The sequence below is a fragment of the Cricetulus griseus genome, chromosome 3, assembly GCF_003668045.3.
Source record: "Cricetulus griseus strain 17A/GY chromosome 3, alternate assembly CriGri-PICRH-1.0, whole genome shotgun sequence".
NCBI classification, from domain to species: domain Eukaryota; kingdom Metazoa; phylum Chordata; class Mammalia; order Rodentia; family Cricetidae; genus Cricetulus; species Cricetulus griseus.
This window is the reverse complement of record NC_048596.1, coordinates 43,667,401-43,687,995: the sequence shown is the minus strand read 5'-3', so window position 1 is coordinate 43,687,995 and position 20,595 is coordinate 43,667,401.

Sequence of the window (20,595 nt, the reverse complement as noted above, 5' to 3'; positions counted from 1 at the left end):
CAGATCAAACCTCATGTCACATGCATGCTAGGCAAGCGTTCTACTATTTGAGCTACATCCCCAGCCCATGGAATCCTTAATGTCACGACTTATTTGTTAAGAACATTTAACATATTTTAGGATGAGTTCTAGTTTGAGATAGGGTTTCTCTACATATAGATCTTGCTGACCTTGAACTCGGAGATCCACCTGCCTCTGCCTCCCAAGTGCTAAGATTAAGTGTGCCACCATACCCAGCTTAAGTTGGTTTGTTTCCTGTTTTATTTTGTGTGCATTTTGTAGGTGGGTAGGTGTGTGTTCCACAGTGGATATGTGAGGGTAGAGGACAATCATACAAGTCCCTGGATTGAACTCCGATTGTCAAGCTTGGCAGCAGGTGCCTTTATACCCTTGACCATCTTGTTGGCCTGGATTCTAACTTTTTAGAGATAGGGTCTTGTTATATTGCTCAGACTGGCCTTGAGCTTCAAATCCTACCTGGAACTCCCAAGTGCTGGGTTTACAGATATGTGCCACTGTGGCTGAAATATGAAAATTTGTGTCTGGTTTTGATCAGTCAACTTGCTTCTTTCTGTGAAGGTTCATGTTCTCCAGTTTCACACTAACAATTAAATTTTATGTTTTTGAGTGCTTGCCTGCATATATGTCTGTGTGCCACATGTGTACAGTGTCCAAGGAGACCAGAAGAGGGTGTCATTATGTCCTGGGACTAGCATTACAGGTGGTTTTTGAGTCACCATGTGAATGCTGGGAATTGAACCCATGTTTTCTAGAAGAGCAACCAGTACTCTTGATTGCTGAGCCATCTCTCCAGCACCCCCTTCCCAAGGAACTTCATTTTCTACACAGTGTATTCAAGAGCTACATTTAATGTTTTGGGGATGTAAAGACTGGAAGTCACCTTAGGACATGAGGTGTGGATTATATCCAGAGCCAGGTACCCTAATTTCTTGCTGTTATCCTAATCACTTAAGGGAATTTCATCAGGACAAAGGTCCTTTTAGACTGGTTTGAGTTTTTCATGATTTTCTGGGGCTGAGTGGGAAGTCATTTTACTCACAGGTTTGATGGCATTTCACAGTAAAGGTTGCCCATGTAGTCTTTGTGTCAGATGCAGTGTGTGTGTGTGTGTGTGTGTGTGTGTGTGTGTGTGTGTGTGTGTGTCTGTGTCTGTCTGTCTGTCTGTCTGTGTGTGCTCAAACGCGGAGCTATCAAGGTGTTGGATGTGCTTCTCATGGGGTCCAGGTAAGACCTTAGTTGCTCTTGTGTGTATTCAGTTCGGAGGCCTGGCTTTTCTGACAGAGTTTAAGTATACACCAATGGGCCCATTTATTCCCATCCCAGTCTACTTTGATAAGTTTATCACTTGTTTGTCCAGGTCACATTATGAGACTGAAACCCTCTTACCCCTCCCTTTCTTCCACATCAGAAGCAGTGCAGTTAGAGATGGCAAGAAGGCTAAGTAATAGGCTTTGTTTGTACCCATACCCCCTGCAACTGTCTGCCTAGGCTGGGAATGGGACATGAGGTTTGCACATGGTTCTGTTAAGATCCATCACAGTGCACAGACAGAGGTAACCTTTTCACTTGGTGGGTGGGGGGAGGTGAATGCTTCTTAGGGACCAGATGGATGTGGCTGAAAGGCAGAGCCTCAGAGACCCCATTCAGAAATGGCTGCCTCTAATGAGGAAGTAATGGAGAAAGAGGGGCAGAGGAGAGGTTTCCAGAATCCCGGGATCCGAAGGGAGTCTGCTAAAGGGGGCACTGCATGCTAGGAATGTTAACAGCTGAGTTGCTTCAGAAGAAAAATTTCACAAGCGAATTCGCTTTCTTTAGAGATTGCAGTGACCTTAGCCAGGTTTGGCTTTTCCCCAAACCCAGGTATAACCAGTCTTTCTCTTTCCTACTTGCCAGCTCCCAAATAACCACATAGAAAGTTATTAATTATGAAAGCTCAGCCTTAGCTTAGGCTTGTTTCTAACTAGCTCTTATAACTTAAATTAACCCATATTTTAAAATCTACTTTCTTCCACACTTTCGTTACCCCAGATCCATTAGGCCCATCCTACTTCCTTTGCCTCTGGATGGTGACTCTGCCTTTCTTCTCAGAGCTCTCTCTGTCCATGAGTCCCACTTATATCCCTGCCTAGCTATTGGCCGTTTAGCTTTCTATTAAACCAATCACAGTGACACATCTTTACATGGTACAAAGGACTATTCCGCAACACCCAGGGCTTTTCAAACTATGCAATCTGAAGTCAGATTGGTGTGTTGTAACTTTAAAGATAGCATGGTACGGAGTAATATAGCATGGACAAATACTGTCTGCTTCTACTCTTGCGTCAGGTTTTGAGTTTGATATTTAAGTCCCTGTTCTAATTTGTTCTTGTGGTTGGTGGTAGAGGGATTAGACACCTCCAATTTGGAAATTAGGAATGGGATCTGTGGAGGCAGGTGAATTCTCTGTAAACTGGGCAAGTCACTCTTCTGTGGCTTAGTGTCACGGTCATAAGGCAAGACAACAGTGGTACCTACCTCATAGTTACTAGGGCAGTTGAGTAGTAAATGAGTTGACTGATACAAATGCATCCGTGGTGCCTGAAAAATATGTACTCAACGAATGTCAATTACTGTTTTGGCAGTGGTGGTATTTCTCCAGATGGTCAAAAACATGAGACTTTAAAGGGTCAATCTTCTCTACAATATCTACAGGGGGTTTGTTTTACTTTATTTCCATCACACCTATTTTGTTAGAAGTCACAATGACTTCAGTGAGCAAACATTTCACAGATTTATGGAGCAGCTATTGCCTGTGGCACTCTATGAAGGTAGGAGGGTATTATGAAGGGGAATGAGGGAAGTTTCTGATCTTGGAAACGTGTTCTTTAGGAGAAATTCCAATTTGTTTTACTTTATTTCCGTCACACCTTGTGGTCCCTCACATGTTGCTGGGAGATGTGTTGAGTGCATGTCTGTGGAAGAAACAGGAACTCTACCTTTGCCCCATGTAGCCAATAAGGAAATCCCTTGCCTATTCTTTCCAATGCCATGGAGATGTAGAGGACAGGAGAATGGTATGTGAATGGCAGAGGCTTCCAAAAGCCCACAGTTGAGACACATCCTTGGCTATTCCATATTCTTGGCTGAGCAGCATCCGGGAAATTCTAGAGAAACGATTCCAAATGACAGAGAAAAACCTAACACATTATTTCTCTCTAGTATGGAGTTCAGATAGGGTCTGTGGTGGTTTGAATAGATATGGCCCCGTAGACTCATGCTTTTGAATGTTTGACCATAGGAAGTGGGACTATTAGGGAGAGTAGGTGTGGCCTCATTGGAGGAAGTGTGTCACTGTGGCATTGGGCTTTGAAATCTCATATATGCTCAAGGTATGCCCAGTGTGGAATAAACCGTTCACTTCCTGTTGCCTGTGGGTCAAGACATAGAACTCTCGGTTCCTTCTCCAGCACCATGTCTGCCTGCATGCTGCCAGGCATCTCACCATGACAATAATATAGACTAAACATCTGAAACGGTAAGCAAGCCCTCAATGGAATGTTTTCCTTTATGAGTTTCTGTTGTCATGGTGTCTCTTCACAGCAATAGAACACTGAGTAAGACAGGGTCTCATGTATTCCATGCTTGCCTCAAACTTGTTACAGAGGATGAACTTGAACTCTGATTCTCCTGCTGTCAACTTCTGATTGTTTGAATTACAGATGTGTATACCACACAGGGTTTATGTAGTACTAGGGTTTGAGCTCAGGGCTTTGGGCACATTAGGCAAGGACTCTCCCAACTGAGCTGTTTTCCCATCTGGGATCTTTTCTCTTTGTTGTTTAGAACAACTGACAGCTCTGATGGTACAAAGGAAAGACAAGCAGTGTGTGTGTGTGTGTGTGTGTGTGTGTGTGTGTGTGTGTGTGTGTGTGTGTGTGTGTGTGTGTGTGTTTTACTCCACTGTCATCCCAGTGATCCGAGTCCCTAGCTTTGTAAATAGAACTCTGATGTCACAATCCTGCAGAGGTCAGGCTGGGTGAGTGTGGCCCTGCCCTTAAAAGCATACTAAGATGTTCAAATAGTTACATATAAGGAGAAAAGGAGGGAGAAGGAGGAAGGAGGAGAGAGAGAATGGTCCAGAACACAAGCAAGCTTCCTGAAAGTCATAAACTTCCCTTAAAACTGACAATGGTAGAAGTTTACAGTTGTCCATAGTCCAAGTTTGTAACATGTAAGCACCACCACCACATACACTATCTCAGATGACTTGGCCAGTGTCATGTGGAGCTAACGGGAAAATAAAGATAGCCAGACTTCAAGATCAGTGTAGGCTTTTTCTTCGTGTGTGTGTGTGTGTGTGTGTGTGTGTGTGTGTGTGTGTGTGTGTATGCACTTGAGCCACTGTGCACATGTGGAGATCAGAGGCTACCTAGGCAGGTTGGTTTTTGCCTCCTGTGTGGGCCAAGGAGGTTGGACCCACTGAGCCATCTTTTTGTTGTTGTTGTTGTTTTTGTTTTTCAAGACAGGGTTTCTCTGTGTAACAGCCCTAAGTGTCCTGAAACTAGCTCTGTAGACCAAGCTGGCTTCTAAATCAGAGAGATCTGCCTGCCTCTGCCTCCCGAGTGCTGGGATTTAAAGGCTTGCACCACCTGGCCACACTGAGTCATCTTGACAGCTGTTTTCATTAAGCTTTTTAATGTGAGAAAATAAATTATTCCTTATGCTCCTTCTATGTGTTTTTTATAGTCCTACCTTGTAATTATTAGAGAGCTTACAATTGCTGGCTGGCCTCTTTGACTGACTTGCAGGGGAAGGGCAGGGTGGAAGTTGATGGAATTTGCAAGCCACTCTCATTGCTCTGAGAATTACTGACACAGGATCAGCTCTGTGAGTAGGCCACACCGGTCATTGTGCAAGGCCTTGTGCTTTGAAGGGCTTCATACTTAACCCATTCACACATACACCTCAACTCCAAGTTCTTTGCTTGGAACTCCTACCAACACAAGTCATAAAAACTCAGATTTCTGTTTTGGGTAGGGTTATGTAAACTACAGTCTTAGCACCTTTCTGCCATCTTGAAATACTTAACAGGTTTTGCATTGGGTCTAATTACATAGCCATTGCCAAATGACCTTATTATTTGCCCAGATGGACAAGAAGAGATGAACTAGAAAATAACATTGATGAGAAATTCAGTTTCCAACAGATTTCCACATGGATTACTTTCAGTTCACACAAGAAATGGCAGGAAGTGAGTCTGTTTAAAACCACTGGGAGTCTACCAATAGGGCTGAAATGGCTTCTTAGGCAAACAAGATTTTTTCTTTTTTAAAAAATTATTTTATTTTTTATTTTATGTGCATCGGTGTTTTTGCTTGCATGTGTGTCTGTGTGAAGGTGTCAGAACTCTTGGAGTTGCAATTACAGTGGTAAGCTGCCATGCGGGTGCTGGGAATTGAACCCAGGTCCTCTGAAGAGCAGCCAGGTGCTTTTAATTGCTGAGCCATCTCTCCAGCCCCCAAACAGGTTTAAAATGTTCATGAAAAGTGAAAAGTGGGCTGACAGAGTAGGTCGTTGGTAGATTGCTTGCCTATCATGCATGAAGTCCTGGGTTTGATCCCCAGCATCATGTAAGTGTGGTGGTACACTCCCAGCCATCAGGAGGTGGAAGCTGAAGGATCAGAAGTTCAAAATCATCCTGGGCTCCAAAGCAGGTTTGAGGCCAGTCTGGGCTGCATAAGATTCTGCAATCAGTCAATCAATCAATCAATCAATCAATCAATCAATCAATCTGCAAATCAAGCCAGGTGTGCTGGTGCATACATATACTCCTAGTACTTGAGAGGCCGAGGCAGAAGGATCTGGAGTTCAAGGCCAGCCTGGGCTTGTATCAAAAAATAAAAGATGAGGTGTTGTAAAAACACCTTTAGGCAGGCATATCTCTGTGAATTTGAGGCCAGCCTGGGCTGTATAGAGCCTGTCTCAAACAAAACCAACAAAAAGTAAAAAGCTGATACCCAGTTTTTAGCAGGACAGAGAAATCATCCAGGTATTATACAGTTGGGCTTCAAAGGGAGCCACAAAAGCAATTAAGGACATGGTGGAGTTTGACCCAAGGGCAGATGGAGAAAAGTTCCAGTCCCCGGCCTAGGAAGAGAGAGGTTCTCTAGCATCAGCACAAAGCTGCTTCATGATCCTGCTGAGCCAAGGCGGATGTATCAAAGTCCAGCTGCGGTCAAGGATTCTGCATGCAATCGAGTTCTGATTCAGTTTAATTCGATGTGTGTCTGTGTTCCAAGAGCAGATCAATACTAAAAGCACCATTAATGTTATCCTTGGGAGATTGCTGGCCTGAGCCCTGGACTCTAGAACCTAGGCCAAAAGCAACCTTTTGACCACGCCTCAACATCCGGCTCCTGCTTTTTCATTTGCTCCCACCCAGTTGTCTGACCTGATCCACAGTCTTACCCTGCCCTGTTTACACAGCTCTAGTTTCCATCTCAAGGCTAAAGTCCAGGCGATTATTACCTGTAGGGTGCTAGCTGGCTGGACTCAAGTAGAGGAATGCCACACGATACAACATTGTCCTTGTTGGGGCACGGAATACACCCCAAACTGTGGCACATATTGAGTGATGGGAGACTTCACAGTGTGAAAACTGTGCATTCCTGTTTCTCAGCCTTTTCTCCCCTGACTCACATGATAGAAACTAGAACCTCTTTTCCAGTAAGCTTAGAACTCAAGTTAGCACTCTAACTACCCTCTATTTGCCTTTCTATCTAGGAGATGGTCATAGAGAAGTCCTCTATGCTGGGCTGGGAAAGCCCATCACATTTCCATCCCTGGGGAGGCTGAAGAGGATACAGGGGAGAAGGCCAAAATAGGAGAGAAGAAGTTCTCTGATTGACCAGTTTCTAATAGGTGTGGCATTTCACACATACACCTCAACTCCCCATGGTTCTTTGCTTGGAACTCCTACCAACACAAGTCATAAAAACTTAGATTTCTGTTTTGGGTAGGGTTATGTAAACTCCAGTCTTAGCACCTTTCTGCATTGGAGATGACCATCAATCTTATCACCCATTCTTGTCCGATAGGTTGGTCATAAGACCCTTCTCACCCCAGAGGCCTACTGACCCAGATCATGGTGGGAAGGATTCTGAGTGGAACATTAAGGATGCCAAGGCCCTCAGCTTCCCCACCCAGTCTATTCGAATTGGATCACACCACTTTTGTTTAGTCATATTAACAATTTTTTTCTTTTTCGTTTTATTGATTCTTTGTGGCTTTCACATCATGCATTCCAATCCCACTTACCTCCCTGTCCCCTCAAATCCACCCTCTGCCCTTGCAACCTCCCCCAAAACAAAACCAAATTTAAAAGAAAAACAAAAACAAAACAAAGAGAAAAACAAAAAACAAAACCAAAACCAGCAACAACAATAAAACAAAAAAGAAGAAGAGTCTTATAGAAGCTGTAGTGTGGCTCATTGAGACACACAGTTTTGCTTTTAGTCTTTCATGCTTACTTGCAAGCGTTCATTGCCATGAATCATTGGTCTGACTGGAGGCCTCTGGGCTTTTGCTAGACCAACCAGCGATAATGGGCTATCACTGGGGTTCCTCTGGGATATCCTGTTGTCCTGTGTTATGGAGATTCTGCTGTTTTGGATCTGTGAGTTTGTCCGAAAGTTTATAGATGAGGTGGATATCGTGGTGTGCCAACTCACAGCCCTGGTTCTGGATGTGGGTGGTAGCTGGGTTGGTCAGCTTGCTCACTAGTTTTCCCTCATCATCACTACCATGGTGAGCTCTTGAGCACTGCCTCAGCTAGCTCACCCAAGGCAGCCTGCAGTGAGGAGCAGGGCCAGTTCTCCTGCTCTCAGGCCCTCAGATCCTGATCCGTCCTCAGGCAAGTCGACTGTCTACTGCTTTGCTCAGTTGAGGTGCAGGACCCTCCTTCCAGGTTGTTGTACGGGGCATACAAGGGGATGGGATCAGATTCCCTGCTCTCCTGCTCCCAGGGCTGGCTCACCTGTGATCAGGTGAGGAGCATGCCTGTGGTGAGGGGTGGAGCCATCTTTTCCTAGTGAGAAGAGGCTCTCCCCTGATGAGTAGGGCCAGTTCCTCTGCTTCACTATCCCACCAGGCAGAGCCGGTAAAGGGTGGGGCCAGCTCAGCACATGTGTGCAGGTATTTTGTTTGCATCAATGTCTGTGTAACATTTGCATGCAGTACTTACAGAGGGTGTCAGGGAGCTGCCATTGGATATTGGGACTGGAACCTGGGTCCTCTGGAAGAATGTTAGGTGCTTTTACCTCTGTCCCCTGAGTTTCTGTAATTTTATTGGCTTTTCTGACTGCTTGGATTATTGTTTTTTACTTCCATCTTTATTAATATCAGGGGCTTATTGCTTTACATGATTGATTACATCCTACCTGTTCATCATTTTGTTTTTGTTCATTATTTCCTCTCATAAAATTTATTCTTCCTATAATTTCATGATTAAGACGGTCTTTCTTGTGAGTGTACACATGTATGTGTGAATCGTGTGTACATGTAGACTGATGCATGTGCATGCCATAGATTAATCTCCACTGTTAGGAATCACACACCTTGATTTTAATGAAGAACACCGGCTGCTTTTCCAGAGGACCCAGGTTCAATTCCCAGCACTCACATAGTGGTTCACAACTGTCTGTAACTCCATTTCCAGAGGATCTGACACCCTATTCTGGCATCTTTGGGCACTGCATGTACATGGGGCACAGACAAACATGCAGGCAAAACAACCATATACATAAGGTAAATAATAAGTAAATCTTTTATTTATTTATTATTTATTTATTTTTGCAGATCTGACCTTGGATGAAGAGATAGATAGTCAAAGGTTGCTGAAGGAGAGACAATCAGTTTTCTTCAGGGATGAGCTCCCTGACAGGTTTACCTGACAGGTAAACACACACACACACACACACACACACACAAACACACACACACACACAGGCATGCACACAGGCTACTGGTTATGTGAGGTGAAGCTATATCCATTCTGAAGAAAGTGGGGTATGGCCAGATCCACAGATTTCACTAGTGTCAACCAAGCTCTTGCTAGTGTATTTGTTGAACTTGTGTCTCCTTCACTAAAACTTTTGATCACTGCAGCTATGAACACATTTTGTTTTCTTCTGGCTTGGGAGCAGATCACTGCTAAGGGTTCTGAAAGAGAGGTATCTTATTACTCAATCGGCTAGAAAATTGAGTAGAAGAAAAATCTCATGATTGGGTTATTTGAAACCATTCATTATTTGCTTTTTGTAGGGTAAAAAAGGTTTTGTTGAAAGAGGCTGTGTGTGTGTTTGTGTTTCCAGATTTTAAGTTTATAGGGAAAATTAAATCTCCTTTTACCTCCCCTGTGTAATCTGGCTCCATAAATCCTGGAAAAACAGAGGGTTCATAGTTGGGCAGAGCATTAATCAGCAAAAGCAGTTATTAAGATGATTTGATATGGAGGGGATGACTGAACTACAACCTGGGAACATTGTGTGTGCTCTCATTCATCTGATGAGAGGTGGCAGTTCAGTGTCCCACACACAGTTGACAATGAAAGCAGCTCAGAAAGTTGCTCCAGAGTCACACTAGAATGTGTTAAGCCCCAAACTCATGAATCAGGACTCTCACTGTGTATTTTTTCAAAAGAGAAAGAATGGTTATGAGTGAATTAAGTAAGATAAAATGATTAGAGTAGAGGCAGTTTGTCAAGCCAGAACCTGGCTGTTATCTATGACACTGGTAGAACTTTCTTACTTTGTGTGTGTGTGTGTGTGTGTGTGTGCGCGCGCGCGCTTGTTTGTGTGTTGCTTTCTATGCCTTACTGCATCCAGTGACTGGTCTCAGACCTGCTCACCACATGTCATACACACAAACATTGTACTACTCCAACTGAGCTACATCTGCAGTCCTGAATGCTACTGTAAACAGCTCCATTTATCATAATTTGTTATGCGTCTATGAAAAATGAGTATTCCTGTGTTACTAAATATAGTACCAAATATAGGTGTCTTGTCTATAGAATCAACCACATTGAAAAATATTCTGGAAAGAGTGTGTGTGTGTGTGTGTGTGTGTGTGTGTGTGTAGTCATTACACACTATAGTGTAAAACTACGTAGTACATAATAACTTAACATGGCAGTACATAGCATTAGGCACTGTAAACTAGAGATGACAGGAAGATTTATATAGTGTATATGCAAATATTATTCAATTTTGTTTGTTTATTTGCATGTTTTGAGACAGTTTCAGATAGCCCAGGCTGGCCTTAAACTTGCTGTATAATTCAAGATTACCTTTAGCTCCTTTCCTGTCCCTACCTTCTAAATTTACAGGTGTATGCTACCACACCCAGCCAGAAATTCAAGACCTTTTCTTTTTTGTAGTATTGGGGATTGGATTCAGGTCTCATACATGCTGGGTAAATAATACACCGTCTGAGGTATCTCTCAGCCCTTATTACTTTGTCATTTTTATACAAAGGACTTGAGCATCTGAGGACTTAGAGGTCTATGGAAGTCTTTAAGACAATTTCCAGAGGCTAGCAAAGGATGATTGTGATATTCAGACTGTCCACGTTTCTGCAGATATTAGTGAAATCCACAAGTGTGCTTTATTTGCAGTCCTGTTACCTGTGCTGCTGGCCACAGTGGTGCATGCCTGTAATCTCAGTATTTACAGGTGGAGGCAGGAGGATCAGGAGTTCAAGGCCAGCCTCAGCTACTTGACAGGCAGTCTCAAAATACACCAATCGACTAAACAAACAGAAAGAAAACAAATTATCACTGGAGACTGGGGTGGGGTTATGGAGGTGGGGGTATTTGTGTGTGTGTGTTGGGGGGGGGGTTAGCATGGTGACAAGATGACAACCTCATGAGAAAACAGGCAAAGCTTTAACTGAAGCCTCAGCTTCGGAGTCAAGAAGAGCCAGCACCTGGGCTGGAGAGATGGCTCAGAGATTAAGAGCACTGGCTGTTCTTCCAGAGGTCCTGAGTTCAATTCCCAGCAACCACATGGTGGCTCACAACCATCTGTAATGAGATCTGGTGCCCTCTTCTGGCCTGCAGGGATACATGCAGACAGAACACTATACATAAAAGTAAAAATAATTAAAAAATAAAAATAAACAAAAAAAAAAAAGAACAGCCAGCACCCATCAGAGGACACGCCACTCTGAGAGACTTCCCTCACTGACTTGCAGCTGCAGATCCAGCTGCTGTAGTTACCACAGGACCTGAAGGAAACACCAGCCCTCTTTAAATCAGGCCCAGGCCTAGAGCCTGGGGTTTATTTGCCTTTTGTCTTCTTGTGTTTTCCCAAACAGCCTACAGTTAGTCCTGATCACTTGTGTTTTGCTTTGACTGCTGGTGGAGGGGAACACAAAACAGACAAAACAACACCACCAAAACCATTTGTTGCCCTCTTGCACCACAGGGAGAAGGTGTATGTTCCCCGATGAAAACAGTGTCAGCATTAGTCATGGGACCTTGAAATAGTCCTTTCCAGTATCATGATGCTGGCCAAGATGAGGGGTGATCTGGGAGGCCACTGACAGGCTCCTTCTCAGGCATACCAGGAATTGGGATAGATTAGTGTTATCTAGACCTGCTTCCTGCTCTTCAACCAAGTTAGCTATTCCCAGAATCCTAGTGGGCCCAGGAAAGAGCCAGCCAGGCCAATGCTTATGTAGGCTGCTGGGGGGTAGAGAGTGGGGCCCTGAGGAGTAAATGGTAGTGAGCAGCCACCTGGGTCTGCAGGCTCCATCTTTCTGTTCAACATCACTATCTATAACATAACAAGTCCCCCCCTACCCCCACCCCTCCCCTGTCTGGTCAGAGCTGAGATGCAAGAATTCCAGCACCGTTCATATTAGTTCTGAAGGTGGTCAACAGGTAGACAATATTCCTTCATTTTAAAATAACAATGGACCAGGCTCACGGCCTGAATGGATGTGACTCCAACCACATGTACAGTGAAGATACCCTTCATTTTCTCACCCTTGTGACTCAAACTTAGCAGCTGTAATCCTGGCAGGTGCCCTCGGAAAGCCAACCTGTCAGCGACTCTACACTATTGGAAAGACAGCAGAGTGGCTCAGAGAATCCCACACCTTCCTGAGTGCCTCTCTTCTTTCTGAACCCTCCAGTTAAACCTACATATTCAAATAATCTTGATGACATTAATTTATTTGTGTGGGGCATGACTGCCCAGAAATAAGAAACACTTGCTGTATTTGAGGTTTTTTTTTTTTTTCTGAGACAAGGTTTCTTTATCAGTCCTGGCTGTCCTGGGACTCACTCTATAAACCAGGCTGGTGTGGAACTCACAGAGGTCTGCCTGCCTCTGCTTCTCGAGTGCTGGGATTAAAGGCGTGCACCACCACCTCCTGCCGGGAATTCATCTTTATGCTGTAAACCTGCTCAAACACCCATGGCAGGGGAGGTCACAGGCTCTAAGGGGAGGGGGACCTTAATGTTTCTGTTTTGTGAAGTGGGCATGCTTTCTAAATCTTTATGATTATACTCATAGACGGGTACTACTGTCTGCCTTGACCAGAGACTCTTCTCTTTGTGCTGGCTTAGTGAGGACTCGTAACTGGTCCAAGTGATGAGAATCAGGGATTGTTGAGGGCTCAGCCCCAAATGGGACACCTACAGCACTCCCTTCAGTGCCCGGAGGACATTGTGACAGTGGGGGAAGGATGTAAAAGGCAGAGGATGAGGTAGGTGGGCAGTACTGTGAAAAGCTGTCTTCTGAGCACGACATGGCCTTTGTACTCATGATGTTACAGCAACCATGGTGACCATGTGGCTTGACAGGTAAAGGTGAGTGGTTGTAAGCCTGATGACCCGAGCTTGATGCCTGGGACCTACGCTGTGGAAGGAAAGAACCAATCGCTTCAAATTTTCTCTGACCTCTATGTATGCAGGTGACACTCACACGCATACACTCACACTGTGGCATGCACAGGGTTGGAGTCACCAACATCCCATCACAAATGGCATGGGCTCATGAGGCCTCATTCCTTCCTGAGAGGTTACTGAAGTTAATGGGTTTTTTTGTTTTGGGGGGGGAGGGAAGAATCATTTCTTTAGTCATGTGGACAAGGATAAGTTACCGGGTGCTCCAGGAAGTAATCCTCAACCCATGCTGAGGTAAGGGTCCCTGATTAAACTCAGTTGGTCACACACAAAATAGACACTTAAAGGGGGGACCTACTAGGAATGAGATGGGATAGGATTCAATGTGAGTGTGTGGGGGGGGGCGATAAAAGAAGGAACGAGGAGAGCAAATATGATTAAAATGTATTATATATGTGCATGAAGTTGTCAAAGAATACATTTAAAAATGGAAATATCGTTCCCTTTCTCTTTTTGCTAAGGGAGATTTTGACCCAGCTCAGGAGGTGCTCTGATGAGATTATTTTCTGATGAAGTGGAGCCAGAGTTTTTGGGGTTATACAGGGGGACTGGGACATGTCCTGTATGATAAATGGAGCTCTGCTGAGATTTCTAGAAAACTAGGCTTCTAGCTGGGAGAAGAGAAAGGCATTAAGCAAATGCTGCTAATTGTGCTGGAATTCTTGATTCTGAGCTGGTAAGAGGTTTCAAGCAGACTCCAGAGTAAAGGGCTCTTTGATGTTCTCATGTTCCCATAATTTTCCAATTCCATCTCGCCCCAGAATCAGTTCTTCTCAGTGGACACTTTGCTTAGAGATACAGGTGTTCTCACTTGATCTAACAGCTATACTCTCCCACCCTTTGCTAATTTGATAACTAAGAACATTTTTGATCTGGTGTAGTGGCATACGTGTAATCCCAGTTCTTGGGAGGCTGAGGCAGGAGCCTAGGTTACAGAGCAAGACCCTGTCTCAAGAAACCAAAGGAGAAAAAAGAAAAAGAAGGAAGAGAAGGAGGAGGAGGAAGAGGATGAGGAGGAAAAGAATGGAAACTGGTTTGTGGGGAAAAGGCCTCACCTGTGTTAAACAAACATTCTATAAGGCTGAATAACTGATTGCTGAGAGCTGGGATATTGCAGGTTGGGAGCCAGAATCATCTTGGGCTGTCTATCATCCTCTTAATTGCCAATTATTGCCTGTGTTTGTATGTGACCTAATGTCCTTGTACCTGAGGCAGTTTATAAAGAGGAAGATTTCCAGGCACACGAGAAGGAACTGCATCCCTGACCCAGCACAATTACTGTTTAAGACCTTCTTTCTTCCCAGCTATAAACCTACAAACTTCTAGAAATAGTATCAGGTAAAGGATGGGCCCTAAACCCTAAACCCTTGTCAACCTTAGTGGCAGATGATTTTATCTTCTCAGACATTTCCATCCAGGAATCTCTGGGACCACCTCACTCATTTCATTTATCAAAAGGCAATGGGGTGGTGTGAGATGGGGGCTCCTCAGAACTTTTTGACTTGTCACTTAAGAGTCACCAAAATGGTCTCCATGGCTGGTGCTGAAACAGTTGTGAGTCTCCTTTGAGGAGTCCATGACCACACTTGGGTATGCCTTGTATTTTGTTCCTTTCCTCTCAGAAGCACGTAGCCAGGTGTGGGTGTGTCTTTTCTGTCAGAATGCCTCTCTGTCTCCTTTCTCTCAGACTTAAAGTCTGTGTTAAATTATCTTTAATAACATCTCCAGCCCTGTGTCATATGGCTAGTTCTGAAATTATTTTTTTCTATATTGAAGACACAAATCCTGGTTTGGTCTGAATCAAGGTCTTCAAAAGACTAAGGGAAATCTCTATGTTGCTGAAGGTGACAGAGTGGAGCTGTGTCTTTGTTCCACACCACTGATGTGACTATTGGTTAAATCCTATGTAAAAATAGATGCCCTAGTGTCAGTCCTGCCAGCTGAAAAGCCTCTTACTAGATAACATCTGAGACCTATGGCAGAGATTTTTCTCTGCTGCATCCTGCCCACTGGAGGTTTCTATTGAAGTATTTCTAAATTGTTTCATTTACATTTTGTTACCATAAAAAGTCATGGAATGGTCACCATGTTGGAACATGGAATTTGGGGGAATCTTTATTTTGAGGCCATGGTCACTTATATTTGGATCTAGAATAAACTATATCTTATTCCTTTCCATGTGAGAGCTGTGGTGTGTGTGTGGGGTGTGTGTGTGTGTGTGTGTGTGTGTGTGTGTGTGTGTGTGTGTGTGTGTTGACAAGAACAATTTTACTGAGGGAGACAAGGCCCTGGGAGCGGAGTCACATGTTCATAAAGCCAACAGCTAAATATTGCCTTCTTAAGATGTTTGTCTCCTAGCCTCTCTAGCAGTTAGGAATGGCCAGATGACCAAGTCCTAGAACAGTTTGGTTCTCTACCTTCCTCATGCTGCGACCCTTTAATACAGTGTCTCACATTATGGTGATCGACAACCATAAAACTATCTCACTGCAACTTTGTAGCTGTAATTTTGCTATCACCAGGAATCCTAATGTAAATATCTGAGATGGGGTCTTGACCCACAGGTTGAGAAACACTGCCCTAGAGTTACTAATTCTCATTCCTGTAACCACTCAACCAAAGTTTGTGTGTGTTGGGGTCAGAGAGGTGATTTAGGAGGTAAAAGCACTTGTACCAAGCCTTGATGACCTAAGTTGGAGCCTCAGAACCCACATGGTTTAAGGAGAAACCGGACTCCTGTAAATTGTTCTCTGACTTCTACAGATTTTCTGCATATACGCAGTAAGTACTGTAAAAGTTTGTACGTGTTCTATGTGATGTGGAAGGAGGGAAGATGTGCTAGGGAGAACTTGTGCCTCTCTCTCCCTTCCACTCTAAAGCTATTGGACAATGGATGGATCCAAAAGAATCAAGATTTCCATAGGATCCCACACCAGGTGAAGGGAAAAGCTGAAGACTTGATGCCAGCCAGAGGAGGAATTCTCAGACAGAGACTGGACACAGCTCTGAAAACTCAGTAATGTGTTTATTCTTGGCTTTTGTCCCATAGTTTCCATAAAACTGTAAGCCTGCTCTAGAAAGAGAAACCGGAACTCATTTCTCCTAGGTTTAGCCAAACTGTAAATAAATCCATTTCCATTTATCAAATTGCTTCCTAATTTCTTTCAAGATGCAAAGAGTTGATGGTTATAAGTGGCCTCCTGTAATCCCAGAGTTGTGGGCATGAATGAAGCAGACCCAACCCCTGTCTGTGAGGAGCCAGTTTCATGAAATCAACATGATTTGGCTCTTTTTCTTTGCTACCTGTGTTTTAAAACAGGGCAAGGACACATCACTGGGTGGAAAAGCAAAACCCCGGCCGAATTCTCAGATTTTCCTCTTATTCATTCATTCCCAGAGCACCTTGGGAAATTGTCTTGTCCTATTGATGTTTGGTGATCAAATAAGACCTAGTTACATCAAGCATGCATCAATGGGATTCTTGTATTTCCTTCTCAAACATAGTCTACTTATGTTCTAAATGTAAAGCAAACCATACGATTTAATTAAACTGGTGACATATAAATTTGGTCCTGTAGGTAGTACACTGAAGAAGTTTCTTTTTTGTGTGGACTTAAAATAGGCCAGGACTCTGAGTATGTTACAAGTGTGTTTTGAAAGCATTCAGTCTCCAGCTTCCCTTATTCCTAACAGCAGATACTTATCCCTATGGGATATAACTTCTGACTTCACATTTGGAAAATATTATTTTTAATTTCGTGTGTGCACTTAGCTTTGTTCCTGTGAGTGCAGCTTCCAGGTCAGGTGTGAGGCATCAGATCCTTTGGAATTGGAGGTCAGAGGTGGTTGTGAGCCACAGTGCTGGTAACCAAACTCAAATCCTCTGCAAGAGCTGCACATGCTCCTAACATCTCAGTCATCTCTCCACCTCACATTTGGAAATTTATAATTCTTCAGATATCCTCCCCACCCCACTTTTTGTTTTTTTACAGCATTACTGTAAAACTTCTCATGGATGCTTTTGTTTTCTTTTGCTCCTAATTCTGCTGCAGGCTCCTGAGCGCTAGGATTATAGGTGTGTACTGCCACACCCTGCAAATCTTGTCTTCATAAAACTCAGTTCTAAGCTTGAGCACAGATGAGCTTGGGCATGGATCATGAGGTTGCACCCAGCCTGATCTACATACATAGTTGGAACCTGTCTCAAAACCAAACAAAATAGGAGCTGGAGAAATGGCTCAGTGGTCAAGAGCACTTCCGGCTCTTGTGGAGGTCCCATGGTCAGTGAATTGCCTGCAGCTCAGGCTCCAGGGGATTTGTCAACCCCTTCTGGCTTCTGAGGCCCTGCACACAGGTGGTGCATACACAGATGGGAAGACACATGTGCACTAACCAAAATGAAAACAATCAGTTTAAGAAATTAATGTGCCCTGAAAAAAGTGGCTATGTTGAAGATTGTACAGACTGATTAACACTTCCTGTCTAGGAAGGGTTGTAATGATGTGGACTGAGAGCCCAACTTACACCTTGGACTTTAGTCCTTTAACAGTCACTTCTCACCAACCTCTGTAGCTGACCTAGCATTCCTTTTGACTATCAGATAAGACCTTCGGATTTTGCAGCAGACGGCTAGCTTTCACCAGTTCACAAGCTAACCATGTCATCAGATAGCTTCTGAAACAGTTTCTCCACTTTGCTGTAACCTCCCTGCCTGATATCCTTACTGCCATATCGGGGAAATGCATTTTAGCTTATGCTTACTTTTGATTTTCTGACTATAAAAGTGCATATAACCACTTCTGTCAGGACACATCATTCCAGGGAATGTAAATCCATATCTCTGGGCCATGGTCACTCATATTTGGTCCTGATAAAATTACTTCTTATTCCTTTTGGAATAAGAACTAGGTTTTACACTAACAACTTCTTTACATTGTTGGGAGTTTTTTGTTTGTTCGTTTGTTCTTATTTTTTAAATAGCATCTCATCTGTAGTCTATGCTGGCCAGGAATTTACTACATTACTCAGCTTAGCCTCTCAAACTCATGGCGATCCTCCTGCCTCAGCCCCCTGAGTACTGGGATTAAACTGTGAGCCACTATGCTTGACTATAAGTCCTCCACCCCACCCCAGTTCTGGGCACCATGTACTATAGATTCTGGGAAGTAGTTGCCTGAAAGAATCCCATATTTTGAGTACATCCAGGCAAGCAGAGAGGATTACCAGGTGGCATGAAGTAACTGTATGTACAGATTGTCTGCATAAAAGAAGGATGAGAAGGTAACCAAAGAAGACCTCCCAGGATGGGTGACAAGGAAACACAATTTTAAAGGATGGTCAGGAATTTTCCTTCTGGTCAAGGCTGGCAAGGCAGATTCCAAAGGGGTGAACAACACGTGCTGGAGGACATGAGAAACAGCGTGGGATTGCAAGAGCCTAAAAGCAATTTGGTGCCTTGAGAGTATAGATGGGGAATCTGGGAAACAGGGAGGGACCAGGACACTGTGGGTGAAAAGTCTTAAGAGGCTGAATGTCATTCACAATAATTAGGAGAGATGGGCAGTCTACACGAGACCTTCTGAGTAACCCTGGAAGTGATTGGTTTGACTTGCTGAGGTCCAGTCTGCACTGTTCAGACTTCCCTGAAACACTGTAGCCCAAGCTGTCTTCACTCTTAAGGCAGTCCTCCTGCCCCACCATCCCAAGCACTGGAATTACAAGTGTGAGCCACTATGACTGGCTTTAGAACACTGTTTTATGATTATGTGTGTGCCATGGTGTGCACGTGTTGGTCAGATACGACTTTCCAGGAGGTGGTTTTCTCCATCTACCGTTCTCAGGCCTGCACAAGAGCTTTTATCCTGTGCCATCTCCTGGGGTTCATCTACCTGTCTGATACTCTATTTCTCTGTTTCAGTTTCCTGAGTGCTGAGATTACAGCCCACATCAGCATTCTACCTGGAAATGGCTTTTGCTAGCTTGAGTGAGGGAAAAAATAGATATTGAAATTTAGCCATAATAGGACAGGGCAGTGGTAATGGAGTTGAAAGATGGACTGGACTGACTTATTGGAGATGAAACTTACTTGTTCAGCTTTGGGTAGAGATGGATTGAAACAGACACATCCCAGAATGCCTACTGTTTTGTATCTATTATTTGGTACACAGCATAATACTACATGCATCAAATGCCCAGAAACACTTTGGTCATAAGCAAGTCTCTGTGACATTATCTGTTCTTGATTTCACTTTGTTTCCAATTAAAATTCCTTTCAGGGAGCCAGAATCTTCTGGGCTTTTACTGAGTCTCCTGGTGTATTTCCAGTCTTAACATTTCTTTCTGCAAGCAGAAAACCAAAGTTGTTTTTCAACCACATATTTATCTGTGAAGGCAGTTGTTAGCACAGAATCCAAAGGAAGCTTGAGAAGACTACAAACACAAGGCTAGGTAGGTCTTAACCACACACACGCATAAGATTCCTTTCTTTATGGATCACAGAGCGGAACACCACCATTTTTCTGAGTGTCTCAAGTCATCTTAGAAGAGAGTGCATCATCATAAGCACAGATACTTTTCTTGGGAATTTTTTCTAGGCTTCTGAGAGCAGCTCAGTTTGTTTCTACATTCTTAAGGAAGATGAATGACACCTACAATCAAAATTACTTGCTTCTGTAGTTGAACTCTGGGATTACACAGCAAGAAATGTTGAATTCTCTCACTGATAGGATAGGATGGCGATTCTTCAAAGCTATTTTAAGGATTGAAAAGTGAACAGTCAAATGGACTTTGAAGAGATAATTTTAAATGATCAAAAATTTGGGAACTTGATCCGATGTTTATATGATACCCATGGTGTCTGAAGAGTTTGAAGCCACCTGTTGCTGGACTTACAGAGATCTCATGTGTTTTTAAGTGGCCATGCAAAGGGTGTTACTTCATGATATGTCACAATGGTCTGAAATTCAGATATTAAGTGTCCCTAAATACAGTTTCCCTGGAGCCACAGCTTACTCATTAATTTTGAACTGATTCCATGCACGCTCCCATGGTAGTTTGCACACTCCCAATAGAGCCTTTTTTTTTTTTTTTTTTTTTTTTTTTTTTTTTTTTTGGTAAAAAAGCCTGGGGAAAAAACCTGGCTGTTGACAGAGACTATTTAGTGGTCTATGTTCTGAGGGCTTTTCTCTAAAAAAACACAAGCACAGGGATTTCCTAGAAATGAAGTTTGTCATTTACATTCACATGTTACTAGAGTATGTAGGATAACCATCATAGAATAAAATAACAGACATAGTTTTATTATGTTTAGAATGCTTGTTTTCACAGTGGAGCACAGTTATTAAGAATATATGCTTTAAGGTCATTCTTATTCCTTGATCAGCTGTCTGTGACCTTGAGTTTAGCTTTTTTGGAAGCCTCAGATTTCCTTTAAAAATAAGGGATGGCTGGCACCATCTGGTAGAGTTCTCAAGTACAAAGTGGGGGAGATACATTAGTTAGATTGGTGCATGGCATGTGGTAAGTGTGCAATTCATTTATCATCATCTGATGGGGCCACTCACTTTTTGGTAGTCTGCACATAGCATTGCCTGTAACAAGGAGCTGCTCCATGAGGCTCTGCT